This window comes from Boleophthalmus pectinirostris, unplaced genomic scaffold (assembly GCF_026225935.1).
Source record: "Boleophthalmus pectinirostris isolate CB_2022bp ecotype Guang Dong unplaced genomic scaffold, ASM2622593v1 HiC_scaffold_10, whole genome shotgun sequence".
Classification (NCBI taxonomy): Eukaryota; Metazoa; Chordata; class Actinopteri; order Gobiiformes; family Gobiidae; genus Boleophthalmus; species Boleophthalmus pectinirostris.
Genome location: NW_026570971.1, coordinates 1,635,019 through 1,648,840, shown reverse-complemented (window position 1 = coordinate 1,648,840; position 13,822 = coordinate 1,635,019). Strand labels below are relative to the sequence as shown.

At 44.5% G+C, this 13,822-nt stretch overlaps 2 protein-coding genes across 3 annotated transcripts in view; one reads left to right on the top strand and one right to left on the bottom strand.

The window, feature by feature from the left end:
• Nucleotides 1-13,822, top strand: part of LOC129410510 (zinc finger protein 271-like) — a 688,773-nt gene that overhangs the window by 197,976 nt on the left and 476,975 nt on the right. The window lies entirely within an intron of this gene.
• Nucleotides 1-13,822, bottom strand: part of mta1 (metastasis associated 1) — a 143,270-nt gene that overhangs the window by 87,924 nt on the left and 41,524 nt on the right. The gene's annotated exons all lie outside the window — the stretch shown is intronic.

The window sequence follows — 13,822 nt, the reverse complement described above, 5'->3', positions numbered from 1 at the left end:
GACCGGGACGAGACCGGGGACGAGACCGGGGACGAGACCGGAGACGAGACCGGAGACACGAGACCGGAGACGAGACGAGACGGAGACGAGACGAGACGGACGGACGGAGACCGGAGACGAGACCGGAGACGAGACGAGACGGGACGAGACGGAGACGAGACCGGGACGAGACCGGGGACGAGACGGAGACGAGAGACGAGACCGGACGAGACCGGAGACGAGACCGGAGACGAGACCCGGAGACGGAGACGAGACCGGAGACGACGGAGACGAGACCGGAGACGACGGAGACCCGGGGACGGGGACCCGGGGACGGAGACCGGGACGAGACCGGGGACGAGACCGGGGACGAGACCGGGGACGAGACCGGGGACGGGACCGGGGACGGACCGGGGACGAGACCGGGGACGAGACGGGACGAGACGGGGACGGGACCGGGGACGAGACCGGGGACGGGACCGGGGACGGGACCGAGACGGACGGAGACCGGAGACGAGACGAGACGAGACCGGACGGGACCGGAGACGAGACCGGAGACGAGACCGGGGACGAGACCGGAGACGAGACCGGAGACGAGACGGACCGGAGACGGAGACGAGACCGGACGACCGGAGACGACCGGGACCCGGAGACCGGAGACGGAGGACCCGGGGACGAGACCGGGGACGAGACCGGGACGGAGACGGAGACGGACGGGACGACCGGGAGACGGGACGGACGACGAGACGAGACGGAGACGAGACGAGACGGGGACGGACCGGAGACGAGACCGGAGACGACGAGACCGGAGACGGACCGGAGACCGGGGACGACCGGACCGGAGACGGGAGACGAGACCGGAGACGAGACCGGGGGGACGAGACCGGAGACGAGACCGGGGACGAGACCGGGGACGAGACGACCGGGACGAGGACCGGAGACCGAGACCGGAGACGAGACCGGAGACGAGACCGGGGACAGGACCGGGGACGACGGACCAGAGACAAAACCCGGAGAGACAAACCCGGAGACGAGGACCGGAGACAAAACCGGAGACGAGACCGGAGACAAAACCGGAGACGAGACGGAGGAGACAAAACCCGAGAAAAAAAACGGAGACAAAACCCGAGACGAGACCAGAGACAAAAACTGAGACAAAAACGGAGACAAAAACCTGAGAAAAAAGAGACAAATCCAGAGACAAAACCAGAGACAAAACCCGAGACAAAACCAGAGAAAAAAAAAGACAAAACCCGAGACAAAACCGTCACAACATCGAGCACACGAGAGAAAAACGAGCTCGTGTTGGTGAGTTTTTTCTCTTTAAAGATCACAGATTCTACTTGAACTTGTAGAGTTAAAATGTACAACAGAAAAGTCTGGACAAAACATAAGATAAAAACACTTAAATCTATCAGAAAATGAGTTAAAATTAGTGAAACTGAATCATTTTACTGGACACGTCTTTTAGTTTAACATGAGCTGTAACACGTAAACATCCATCCTTAAGGCGTCCGCTTCTTCACTCACACAAAATATACAAAAACTCACGTAATCCGTAGTTCGTTAGATTTCTTTTATTTGCAGATTTTCAGCGTTTGCGTAAGCAGTGAGGTGAGGTGCAGTGAGGTGAGGTGCAGTGAGGTGAGGTGCAGTGAGGTGAGGTGTGCAGTGAGGTGAGTGTGCAGTGTGGTGGTGTGGTGCAGTGAGGTGTGGTGCAGTGAGGTGTGGTGCAGTGAGGTGTGGTGCAGTGAGGTGTGGTGCAGTGAGGTGCAGTGAGGTGAGGTGCAGTGAGGTGAGGTGCGGTGAGGTGAGGTGTGAGGTGCGGTGAGGTGTGGTGCAGTGAGGTGTGGTGTGCAGTGTGTGGGTGCAGTGAGGTGAGTGAGGTGAGGTGCGGTGTGGGTGCAGTGTGCAGTGAGGTGTGGTGAGTGAGGTGCAGTGTGAGTGTGTGGTGAGGTGAGTGCAGTGAGGTGTGGTGAGGTGCAGTGAGGTGAGGTGAGGTGAGGTGAGGTGAGGTTGCAGTGTGAGGTGCAGTGAGGTGAGGTGAGGTGCAGTGAGTGAGGTGTGAGGTGAGGTGAGGTGTGGTGCAGTGAGGTGAGGTGTGCAGTGAGTGAGGTGAGGTGCAGTGAGGTGGTGCAGTGAGTGAGGTGCAGTGAGGTGGTGCAGTGAGGTGCAGTGAGGTGTGGTGCAGTGAGGTGTGGTGCAGTGAGGTGCAGTGAGGTGTGTGCAGTGAGGTGAGTGGGTGCAGTGAGGTGAGTGCAGTGAGGTGAGGTGCAGTGAGGTGCAGTGAGGTGAGGTGCAGTGTGGTGAGGTGCAGGTGAGGTGCAGTGAGGTGAGGTGCAGTGAGGTGTGGTGCAGTGAGGTGTGGTGCAGTGAGGTGAGGTGCAGTGAGGTGAGGTGCAGTGAGGTGAGGTGCAGTGAGGTGAGGTGCAGTGAGGTGTGGTGCAGTGAGGTGAGGTGAGGTGCAGTGAGGTGAGGTGCAGTGAGGTGCGGTGAGGTGAGGTGCAGTGAGGTGTGCAGTGAGTTGCAGGTGAGGTGAGGTGCAGTGAGGTGCAGTGAGGTGTGGTGCAGTGAGGTGAGGTGCAGTGAGGTGAGGTGAGTGTGTGCAGTGAGGTGAGTGAGGTGAGGTGCAGTGAGGTGAGGTGCAGTGAGGTGAGGTGCAGTGAGGTGTGGTGCAGTGAGGTGAGTGTGAGGTGAGGTGTGAGGTGCAGTGAGGTGAGGTGCAGTGAGGTGAGGTGCAGTGAGGTGTGGTGCAGTGAGGTGAGGTGCAGTGAGGTGAGGTGCTGTGAGGTGCAGTGAGGTGAGGTGCAGTGAGGTGTGGTGCAGTGAGGTGAGGTGAGGTGCAGTGAGGTGCAGTGAGGTGAGGTGAGGTGCAGTGAGGTGAGGTGAGGTGCAGTGAGGTGTGGTGCAGTGAGGTGAGGTGAGTGAGGTGCAGTGAGGTGTGGTGCAGTGAGGTGTGGTGCAGTGAGGTGAGGTGTGTGTGCAGTGAGGTGAGGTGCAGTGAGGTGTGTTGCAGTGAGTGTGGTGCAGTGTGTGAGTGCAGTGAGTGTGGTGCAGTGAGGTGAGGTGCAGTGAGGTGTGCAGTGAGGTGCAGTGAGGTGTGGTGCAGTGAGGTGTGGTGCAGTGTGGTGCAGGTGTGCAGTGAGGTGTGGTGCAGTGAGGTGAGGTGCAGTGAGGTGTGGTGAGGTGCAGTGAGGTGTGGTGAGGTGCAGTGAGGTGAGTGAGGTGCAGTGAGGTGTGGTGCAGTGAGGTGTGCAGTGTGGTGCAGTGTGGTGAGGTGCAGTGTGGTGCAGTGCAGTGAGGTGTGCAGTGTGCAGTGCAGTGAGGTGGTGCAGTGAGGTGTGGTGCAGTGAGGTGAGGTGCAGTGTGGTGCAGTGAGGTGCTCTCGCCCACACACTTGTCTCCCTGTTTGACCTGAATATTTGACCTAATTTCCCTTGGACCCGTCCTCTTATATAAATATATAAACCAAAAGACTTCAACTGACTGAAGTAACTTAAATTGGGACTGAAAATAAATCCTTTTAACATTTATATAAATTTAAGAATAATATTTTAATAATTGGTTTAAGGTATAATAAAATACGAATTTATGGTAAATAAAAAATAACTTTTTAAATAAATTCAATTATGGCTCCAACAACGTCACTGTGACTCGCTCCTTCTGATTCTCTGGGTTCTTCACGTCGTCATGTGATGATATTGTGAAAAATAGTTAAACAAACCAGAGACAAACGAGAAACAGCCAAGATACAAGCACAAACACAGAACAGACTCACCATCAGCAGAACAAACCTCTGTCACAGTCCGACAGAAACTGAACCACATCAGCGCAAAAAAAGTGAGCTGTTTTTTGAGCTTTTAGTTTATGCAAATGAGTCATGTGGTTTTAAGTTTCATTTCTGTAAAATGTAAACAAATGTGCTCAAAGCTGAGTGAATAGAAAAGACTCACGGACACAGAAACGACGTGTCTGGACGTAAATCATTTTCGATACGATGATACAGTGATTCATGTAAACATCACCTAAGATATAAACACTTAAATCTCTCAGAAAATGACTTAAAAGTGTAAAATGATCCGTCCCTGCAGCAAGATCATTTTACTGGACAATTCCTCTTAAAATAAACGACGTCTAGACGAGAATTAAACATCTCTGAACTTGTAAGATAAGAAAACACACAACAGGAAAACACGACGACACAAGAACAAAAGCGCCGCACAAACATCCACCACAGAACGTAAATAAACAAGAGACCGAGTCCGACCACGAGTCCGAGCAGGAGCGACGCACCGACAGCAGGACCTTTAAAAGTCTCTGCACAGACCAGAACCTCAGTGTCGTGTTCTATTCATAACCTCACACAGTTTAGCAGATTAACGGCACAAAAGAACGTCTGAATCTGTTCCGTTCAGCGCAGAGGCGGGACCGAGGCGTCGTTTTGTGAGTCTCAAGTCTTTGACCTCAAGTCCAAGTCAAGTCCACCGCGCCTCTGACAAATAGAACTTAGATTTTTGCAAATTATATGAATTTTAAACTAAAGTGTCCTTAAAAAGTCTTGGTTTATTTATGGGCCGGTCAAGCAGAAGTAAACCCCCCTTTTTTTTTTTTTTTTGGTAATTCCACTCATTGCCAGACACTAAACTAGAACTAAACCAGGACTAAAACCAGGTCTAAACCAGGACTAAAACCAGGTCTAAACTGGAACTAAACCAGGACTAAAACCAGGTCTAAACTGGAACTAAACCAGGTCTAAACCAGGACTAAAACCAGGTCTAAATTAGATCTAAACCAGGACTAAAACCAAGACTAAAACCAGGTCTAAACTAGAACTAAACCAGGTCTAAATTCAGGTCTAAACCAGGACTAAAACCAGGTCTAAATTAGATCTAAACCAGGACTAAAACCAAGACTAAAACCAGGTCTAAACTAGAACTAAACCAGGACTAAAACCAGATCTAAACTAGAACTAAACCAGGTCAAAATCCAGGTCTAACCCAGAACTAAAACCAGGTCTAAACTGGAACTAAACCAGGTCTAAACCAGGACTAAAACCAGGTCTAAATTAGATCTAAACCAGGACTAAAACTAGATCTAAAACAGGTCTAAACCAGGAATAAAACCAGATCTAAACCAGAACTGAACCAGGTCTAAACCAGAACTGAACCAGGTCTAAACCAGGACTAAACCAGATCTAAACCAGGTCTAAACCAAGTCTAAACCAGGTCTAAACCAGGACTAAACCAGAACTGAACCAGGACTGAACCAGGTCTAAACCAAGTCTAAACCAGGTCTAAACCAGGACTAACCCAGAACTGAACCAGGTCTAAACCAGGACTGAACCAGGTCTAAACCAGGACTAACCCAGAACTGAACCAGGTCTAAACCAGGACTGAACCAGGACTAAACCATGTCTAAACCAGGTCTAAACCAGGACTGGACCAGGACTGAACCAGGACTGAACCAGGTCTAAACCAGGACTGGACCAGGACTGAACCAGGACTGAACCAAGTCTAAACCAGGACTGAACCAGGACTAAACCAGAACTGAACCAGGACTGAACCAGGACTGAACCAGGTCTAAACCAGGACTGATCCAAGACTAAACCAGGTCTAAACCAGGATTAGTAACATTAGTCATAAAAATTATGATAATTTTAATATAAAATCGTTCACGATTAATCGAAAATCAATCGTCAATTCTCACGACGATCGATTAAGAAAATTTACTCGAATGCCCGTCCCTGGTTTTTATCGTATCGGGAACTTCTGAACGACACTCGGCCCCGACGGACCAAAACCAGACGACCGAGAAGTTCCAGGTCGGATCTGTGGAGAGGCGACGCCGCTCACAGTCACAACGTCTGTTTTTCCTGAGTGTTTTTGAGCTTTAACACTTCTGATCGAATAAATGTAAAGCGGAGGCGTTTAAAGTCACACCGTGGAACATTTCAGGCTCAGTTGGCTCCGCACCTCGAGCCGTGCAGTTAAGGTTTTCGTTCTGTCTTCAGTCTGCAGCCTCGTGGTGGGTTTTTTTTTTTTTTTTTTCCTTCTTCTCTGGGTCCTGCTCGTCTTAATGCTGCAGCCCGAGGACACACAGTTGGTGCTTTTCCCTCGTCGCCTCCGTGAAGCAGCTGCAGAATCGCCGGCTCCTCCTCGTGTGGAAATCTTCATGCAAATAAAACGCACAACACAACCAAAACGCCGGGAAAAACGCCGGGAAAAACACACCGTGTACCAGAGACGGGAGCAGACGCAGTGAAGACGAGACGAGAAACGAGGTCGGTTAAAAAGCTCTGAAGAGTCCATTTTGCAGAATATATTTGCTTCAACAGTTTCAAAAAGAATAGAAACGAAAAAATTAAATCAAAATTGCAAAGAGAATCGAGAAATGTATATATTATTAAGAATTCTGTTAAAATCTCGTCTTGTCTCGTTCTCGTAAAGAAGCAGGTGATGAACAGTGTGGGGAAGTTTACTTTTAAAATGTAATCCCCTACAGATTACAGATTACATATTACACACACCAAAATGTAGTTTGTAACAGAATCCGGTGACACTTTATAATAACTACACCTTACTTAGCCTAAATAAAGCATGAACAAAGACTTAATTAATAATGAACAAAGATTTAATTCATAATGATTCACACTTAGTAAATGTTTAATAAAACATAATTCATCTTCACTTTAGAAAATCTCTCCAAAAGACTGAACTAACAGATAACAGCTGCCGGAATGATCATTGCATTTCATTATTAGTAAATCATTCTCTCAAAGCTTATTAATGATTACTAAATGCTCAAATGGTTAGTTCATGAGTAATTAAGTATGAAATAATTATGAGTAACTATTTACAGCACAGGCAGATTAAGTTTAAGTGCTAATTAAGGCAGTAATTAAGTAGTTACTCAGCGTGAATCATTATTAATTAGGCCTTTGTTCATTATTAATTAAGCCTTTGTTCATGCTTTATTAAAGGTTGTATGGAGGATTTTTTTTGTTTCAAATTGTCAGTGATAGATTATAGATGCAGTCGCCTTGTAATTATGATGACCAAAAAAAAGAGAATAAAAATTCATCAACTCTGGACGTGGTGGGGCTAAACATTTGCCAATAGATAACGACACTGCCTCGTTATCTGTGAGCTGACAGGCTGTCAATCAAACTCCCTACGTTTCTAGTGTAACTGACTTGCCTGCGCCGCCGGTACGTGGTTTACGTACGACTGTCACACAGTCCACAGACGCAAGACGCACAGACGCTGTTTACTCCACCAACGCAACAGTTCTTAGCGGCTTTTTTTGACCTATATCTTCCTCGCAGTTCGCACAAAGTTTGTTGCGATGGCGACAAGAATCCAGGAGCAGTTCGCCACAAAAGAAAGTCCGTTTTTGAGGTGAAAGAAGAAGACAAGGGGAAAAGCAGCGAAGCCAAACTAAGGTGATTCTTGTAGATTCATTCCAGCGATGGCGCGACTGAAGCAGACGAAGAGTCTAAAGACTGAAGCACTGGTCCACAAATTACTCCTGGACAGGAAACTTCTGCTTATTATGAAAACGTACTTTATTTCCAAGAGTTAGACAAACGTTTTTCAGGACACGAATGTGATATCCTATGTCTGAAAACGTCATTTTCAAGGCAAAGAAAGAGTCCACTTGCTGCTGCGTGTTGTAGTTAGTTCATTCGCACAGAATCTCCGCGCAACCTTCTCTGCTCCCCTTTCCTGCTCCTCTCCCCGCTGCCCGATCCGCTCTTCTCCCCGCTCCTCACTTCTCCGTCTTGTCTAACCAACACTGTAGTTAGTTGTTTACAAGTCATGTGCAGCACTGGCTGTAAACAAACCTGTTTGTGGCGTAAGGAGGAGGAGGGAGGAGGTGTTTCTACGTAGGAGCTGTGGGGGAGGGGAGGTGGTTTCACACATGCGCAACATTTGAAAAAGGACAAACAGTCGCTGGATTTCTCCTTCCTTGGAAAATCCTCTATACAACCTTTAAGGCTAAATAAGGTGTAGTTATTATAAAGTTACCAAATTTTTTGTTAAATCGCTTCTTGTGTAAAGTTCATAAAACCATTTTAATCCTCAAAACTGAAAATGTCAAATGTGTCGCTCTGGGGGAATGTAGAGAAAAAAAACTCTTCACCTAAAACGGAAATGGGAAACAGAGTCGTCAATAAATAAAACAGATGCAGAACGGTTTCAGATGTGTCAAATACACCACAGTACGGCTCATTCACTGTTGTGGAGGGAATATCGCTGGAAGAATTTGACACGTTTTTTTCATTACACCTAAAATCTAGAGTAGACAGAGCTCCGCCCGCAGGAGCAGGAGCAGGAGGCTGGAGGCTGGACGCTGGAGGCTGTGTGGAGAAACGGACTCTGATCACACGTGTTTTGGAGTTGCCTGAAAATGAGGATGTATCGGGAACAATTAAACACAACCTTAACGAGGATTCTGGGATATGGAATTCCAAACACACGTCTGGTGATGTATCTGGGAAATATGTCTGATGTGGTGAGGAAGGACGACGTGGATTTGACAAAAAATGTTTTAGCTGCATCTAAAAAGGGAATTACAAAGAGTTGGTTACAAAAAGATCCACCTGCACAACGAGACTGGATCAGGATTGTGGAGAATATTTCAGTGATGGAAAGAATAATATGAATGGGCCCAAGCAGAAGTAAACAACAAGGCCAAAAATTCAAGTTAATTCATCTGATATAAAACAGTATTGAACAGATACATATGTACTCTAGTTTATCAAACTGTTGACCTTTTTTCTGTTCCATTTTTGGTTCTAAAGTTCCATCTGTTTTAAACAGACCATGAATGAAACATGGAACAAAAATTATTTCCCAAATTTCAAAGACCTGAAAATCATGTAAATAAATGTTTGTATTTCATCATATCTTGTGTTATTCCATCTTTGAACTGTTGATGAAGGGACAGGATTAAAAAAAAATATATTTAAAAATGATAAAAATGTTCTTGGAAGGACTGACATATTTTATAGAAATAGTTTCTTTCATTTTGAAGTAATATTAAAGTTTTCAGAAGAAAAAAGTGACAAATGATGTAAAATCCTGCACCTTCTACTTGTTTGTACAATTTTCCCTCCGTTACTTTTCCCTCCGTTACCATGAACTTTCTTAATAAAAAATCTCATGAGTCAAAAAGTCAGAGGTTTTTCAACCTAATCTTGTACCATATGGTAGAAAACTATATGAAGCAAATATTCAAACCAGTTTGTTAAGGATATGGAAGTGAGAACCAAGAGTTATCACTGTTTGGATTTATTGACCAAAAAGTGCTGCATATTTCATTCCCTCCGTTACCGAACATGAGTTTTTTTACATTTTTTTGTCTTGAACTTGAAAGAATCTCACAGGTTTAACTTGACCCTGTTGGAGTGTAACTCTTTCCTACATTCTGATACTTTACTTATTTCAATAGTTCCTCTAGTTTCTGAATAAGAGACATTTGAATGTCAAAAATCTGACCCTGTTTCCTCCGTTAACACTTGACCAGATCCATAATCTTAAACTGAAAGGTACAAATACGATGAGCGACGGGAAAAGTGGAATGTATTCATCAATGACACCAGTAAAACAACATAGTACATAAAAATGTCAATACCAAATGCATGTTTAATAAGAAGCTGTAACTCCAGACTGATGTTGTTTTTGATTTTCTGTTACTTAAAACCAATAAAAACTAAGTTAGAAAAAAAGGAAAATGTCAAATGTGTCGCATAAACGAGTTTCCTTCCTCTGAACAAACAACAAAACTGGAGCTGAAAATAATTTAGTGAAATAAACCAAAAAATCCTCTTGGCGATATATCGATACAGCAGCCCACGATATCGACACTGCATCATCACATTAAACGATACGACATCTCGATATTTAGACATTTTTGTACACCTTTGGTCTCCTTCACAGTTTAATGCCACACTGTGAAACATTCCAGACAAAGCAACAACATTTCAAACATGAAGAAAAGCGTTTGGCGGAAAAGTTACACAATGCAGCTTTAAACTTTGCACCTCTGTCAGACCTTCATCTTTATTTTAATCACAGGAAAATAAAAATGTGCAGTTTAAATCCATTTTGTGTTTTTTTTTTTTCTTGGATTTACTCGTGTTTTGTTTTTTTTCTCCCGGGAGTTTTTGTCGACACATTTTGGGATCCTCATAATTATTCAGCAGAAACACGTTGAGCTCCGAGCCCGAGTCTGATCCGAGGTAAAAAGAGTCAGACTGTCACAGATTCTCGCAGATAAAACCGAGCGGCAGACGGAGGGCGGTCGTATTGACGAGCGATCGAAGGCCTGTCTGTCTGTCTGCTGCTGCGGGCCTCAGACGACGACACGACAAACACACTCTGAACCTGAAACTGTCACCAGGACCGAGCTCGAGACACGGTGAAAGATCTGTGGGAAATTATGTGTTGATCATGCTAAATTCACCTAATATTATGGACTCTGGAATGACAACAGGGTGGAAAACACGTATGATTATCTGTAGGTCTACATAACATGTTTTTTCTGTACTTGAGTGTCATAAAGAACATGTTTTTCTGGACTTTGAGATGCCACGAAGCAGAAAAACTGACATATGTGGTCCCCGTGGCATGTTTCCACCCATGATAAGGTGCACTGGGTCAGCAGTATTGTTCATTTTCTTGCTGTATTTGCTAAATCAACAAGTTAATGTTTTGTCAAGATGTAGTATAAAGCTACCCCTGATTTTGAGCTTGTCAGACGTCGTCCGGGGTGACAGTTGTACTTGGTAATCAACTTGAATCTCACTCAATGGAAATGTTGAAATAAAGTGGCCTGTTTTCTTGGATTCTCCATCTCCTGTGCTTCTTTTTAGGACACGCATTGAACCTTCCGAAAAACCCACAGATCCAACACGAGACCTGATAATTACAGAAATAATAATAACGTGAAAGGACAGATTTAGTTGACGAGCTGAAGGTCCCCACCTCGTGCCACAAGATCGAACACACACACGAGGAAAATGATCCTGAGAGATTTTTTTTTTTTTTTTTTTTTCAAAGAGACATTTTCATATTAAAACATTCGACCAATCACATTTCAGCTTCATCTGTTGCCGGGCAGAGAAATGACAAAACCATAGAAACAAGAAGGTGACTACTACTACTACTACTACTACTACTTCAACTACACTACTACTACAACTACTACTACTACTACTACTACTACTACTAACTACTACTAACTAACTACTACTACTACTACTACTACTACTAACTACTACTACTACTACTACTACTACTACTACTACTACTACTACTACTACTACTACTACAACTACTACTACTACTACTACTACTACTACTACTAACTACTACTACTACTACTACTACTACTACTAACTACTACTACCACAACAACTACAACAAGTACTACAACTGCAACTACTACTACTTCTACTACTACTTCTGCGTCTACTAGTACTACTGCAACTGCAACTATTACTACTACTTCAACTACTTCTACTACAACTGTTACTGTTCTACTACTACTATTACTACTACTGCTACAACTGCTTAAACTACTACTACTACTACTACTACTGCGACAACTACAACTACTACTGCGAAAACTACAACTACTACTACTACTACTACTACTGCAACTACTTCTACAACAACAAATACTACAAATACTACTACTAGTTTTCCTGATGTTTGTTTTGTTTCCACACATGGATTTTCATATTAAATCATTCGACCAATCACATTTCAGCATCATCTGTTGCCGGGCAGAGTCAGAGTCACAGAGTCTGAGTCCTTCACAATCCAAAAACAAACGTCCATCAAACTGTCGCTTCAACCAATCAGATTAAACCAGGACTAAACCAGGACTAAACCAGGACTAAACCAGGACTAAACAAGGATTATACCAGGTCTAAACCAGGTCTAATCTTGGACTTGAGAGAGAACCTCGAGTCTGTGGAGGATCTAGCGACGGCTGCACTTCACCCCATGCGGCGTGGAGCTCTGAGTTGATCCTTTCACCTGTGGTCACCTACGTGGGCGCACTTCCAGGTCCGACCGGACACTCAGTCCTGGTTCAGTCCTAGTTAAGTCCTAGTTTTGACCTGGTTAAGACCCGGTTTAGACCTAGTTTAGTCCTGGTTTAGACCTGGTTTTGTCCTGGTTTAGTCCTAGTTTAGTCCTGGTTTAGACCTGGTTTAGTCCTGGTTTAGTCCTAGTTTAGTCCTGTTTAGACCTGGTTTAGTCCTGGTTTAGTCCTGGTTTAGTCCTGGTTTAGTCCTGGTTTAGACCTGGTTTAGTCCTGGTTTAGTCCTGGTTTAGTCCTGTTTTAGTCCTGGTTTAGACCTGGTTTAGTCCTGGTTTAGTCCCCTGGTTTTGACCTGGTTTAGTCCTGGTTTAGTCCTGGTTTAGACCTGGTTTAGTCCTAGTTTAGTCCTAGTTTTGACCTGGTTTAGTCCTGGTTTTGTCCTGTTTTAGTCCTGGTTTATTCCTGGTTTTAGACCTGGTTTAGTCCTGGTTTAGTCCTGTTTAGTCCTGTTTTAGTCCTGTTAGTTTAGTCCTGGTTTAGACCTGGTTTAGTCCTAGTTTAGACCTGTTTAGACCTGGTCCTGGTTTAGTCCTGTTTTAGTCCTAGTTTAGTCCTGGTTTAGTCCTGGTTTAGTCCTGGTTTAGTCCTGTTTAGTCCTGGTTTAGTCCTGGTTTAGTCCTGGTTTAGTCCTGGTTTAGTCCTGGTTTAGTCCTGGTTTTGGTCACTATAGGACAGTACTGTAGATTTCATGAGTCTGTGCAGTTTGTTTTCAGCTTTGGTTTCATATTTAAGTTGTAAATATTTTTTATTTGTTATTTTTTATCTCACGTTGGGAGAAATGTGTGGACGTTGAACTCTCGCCCACTACACCTCTGACTGTGGCTACAGCAGTTTTCTATCTGCGACGCAGTCGGCTCTTTATTCTGTGTTTCTGTAGAATAAAACACTTTTAGAACCATAAAATAATTCTTGAGGAGTGGATTGTTTCAGACGGAGCTCGACTGAAGCCCGAGATGTGAAACGCTCGATCCAACACTGTTATACGGAAGCCGAGAGGGTCACAACAAACGCAAACGCCGCAACAAATACAAATGCGACAACACAACAAAAAGCCACAACAAACCAAAAAAAGCCACAACGGAAATGACCCCGGGACTCGATTTTAATGCAAACGCCACAACAAATACAAACACCACAACACAAACGCAAATGTCGCAACACATTAAAAAGCCACAACACATTAAAAAGCCACAACGGAAGTGACCGCAGGACTATTTTCCGACAGACCGATCAAGAAGAACTACAACGTGAAAAGTAAAGGAACGGAGAAGTTGGAAACGTAAGTAAAAGTAATTTATTGTTTTATCATTATTCGTTTCACGTTGTAGTTCTTCTTCTTCACTTGCCGCTTGATCGGTCCGTCGGAAAATAGAGTCCCGCGGTCACTTCTGTTGTGGCTTTTTTTTTGTTTGTTGTGCTTTGTTTGTAATGTGTTGTGGCTTTTTAATGTGTTGTGGCTTTTTAATGTGTCGTTTGTGTGTTGTGTCGTTTTGTATTTGTTGCGGCGTTTGCATTAAAATAAGAGTCCCGCGGTCATTTCCGTTGTGGCTTTTTTTGGTTTGTTGTGGCTTTTTGTCGTGTTGTCACATTTGTATTTGTTTTGACCCCTTTCGGCTTCCGTACTGTTAAAATCCTGCAACCCTTTTGTACACAGTGTTCCAAAGAAAAAAAAAAAAGACCTGACAAAGATTTTTTTTTGCTGAAACAATATCTAAAAAAAAAAAAAAAA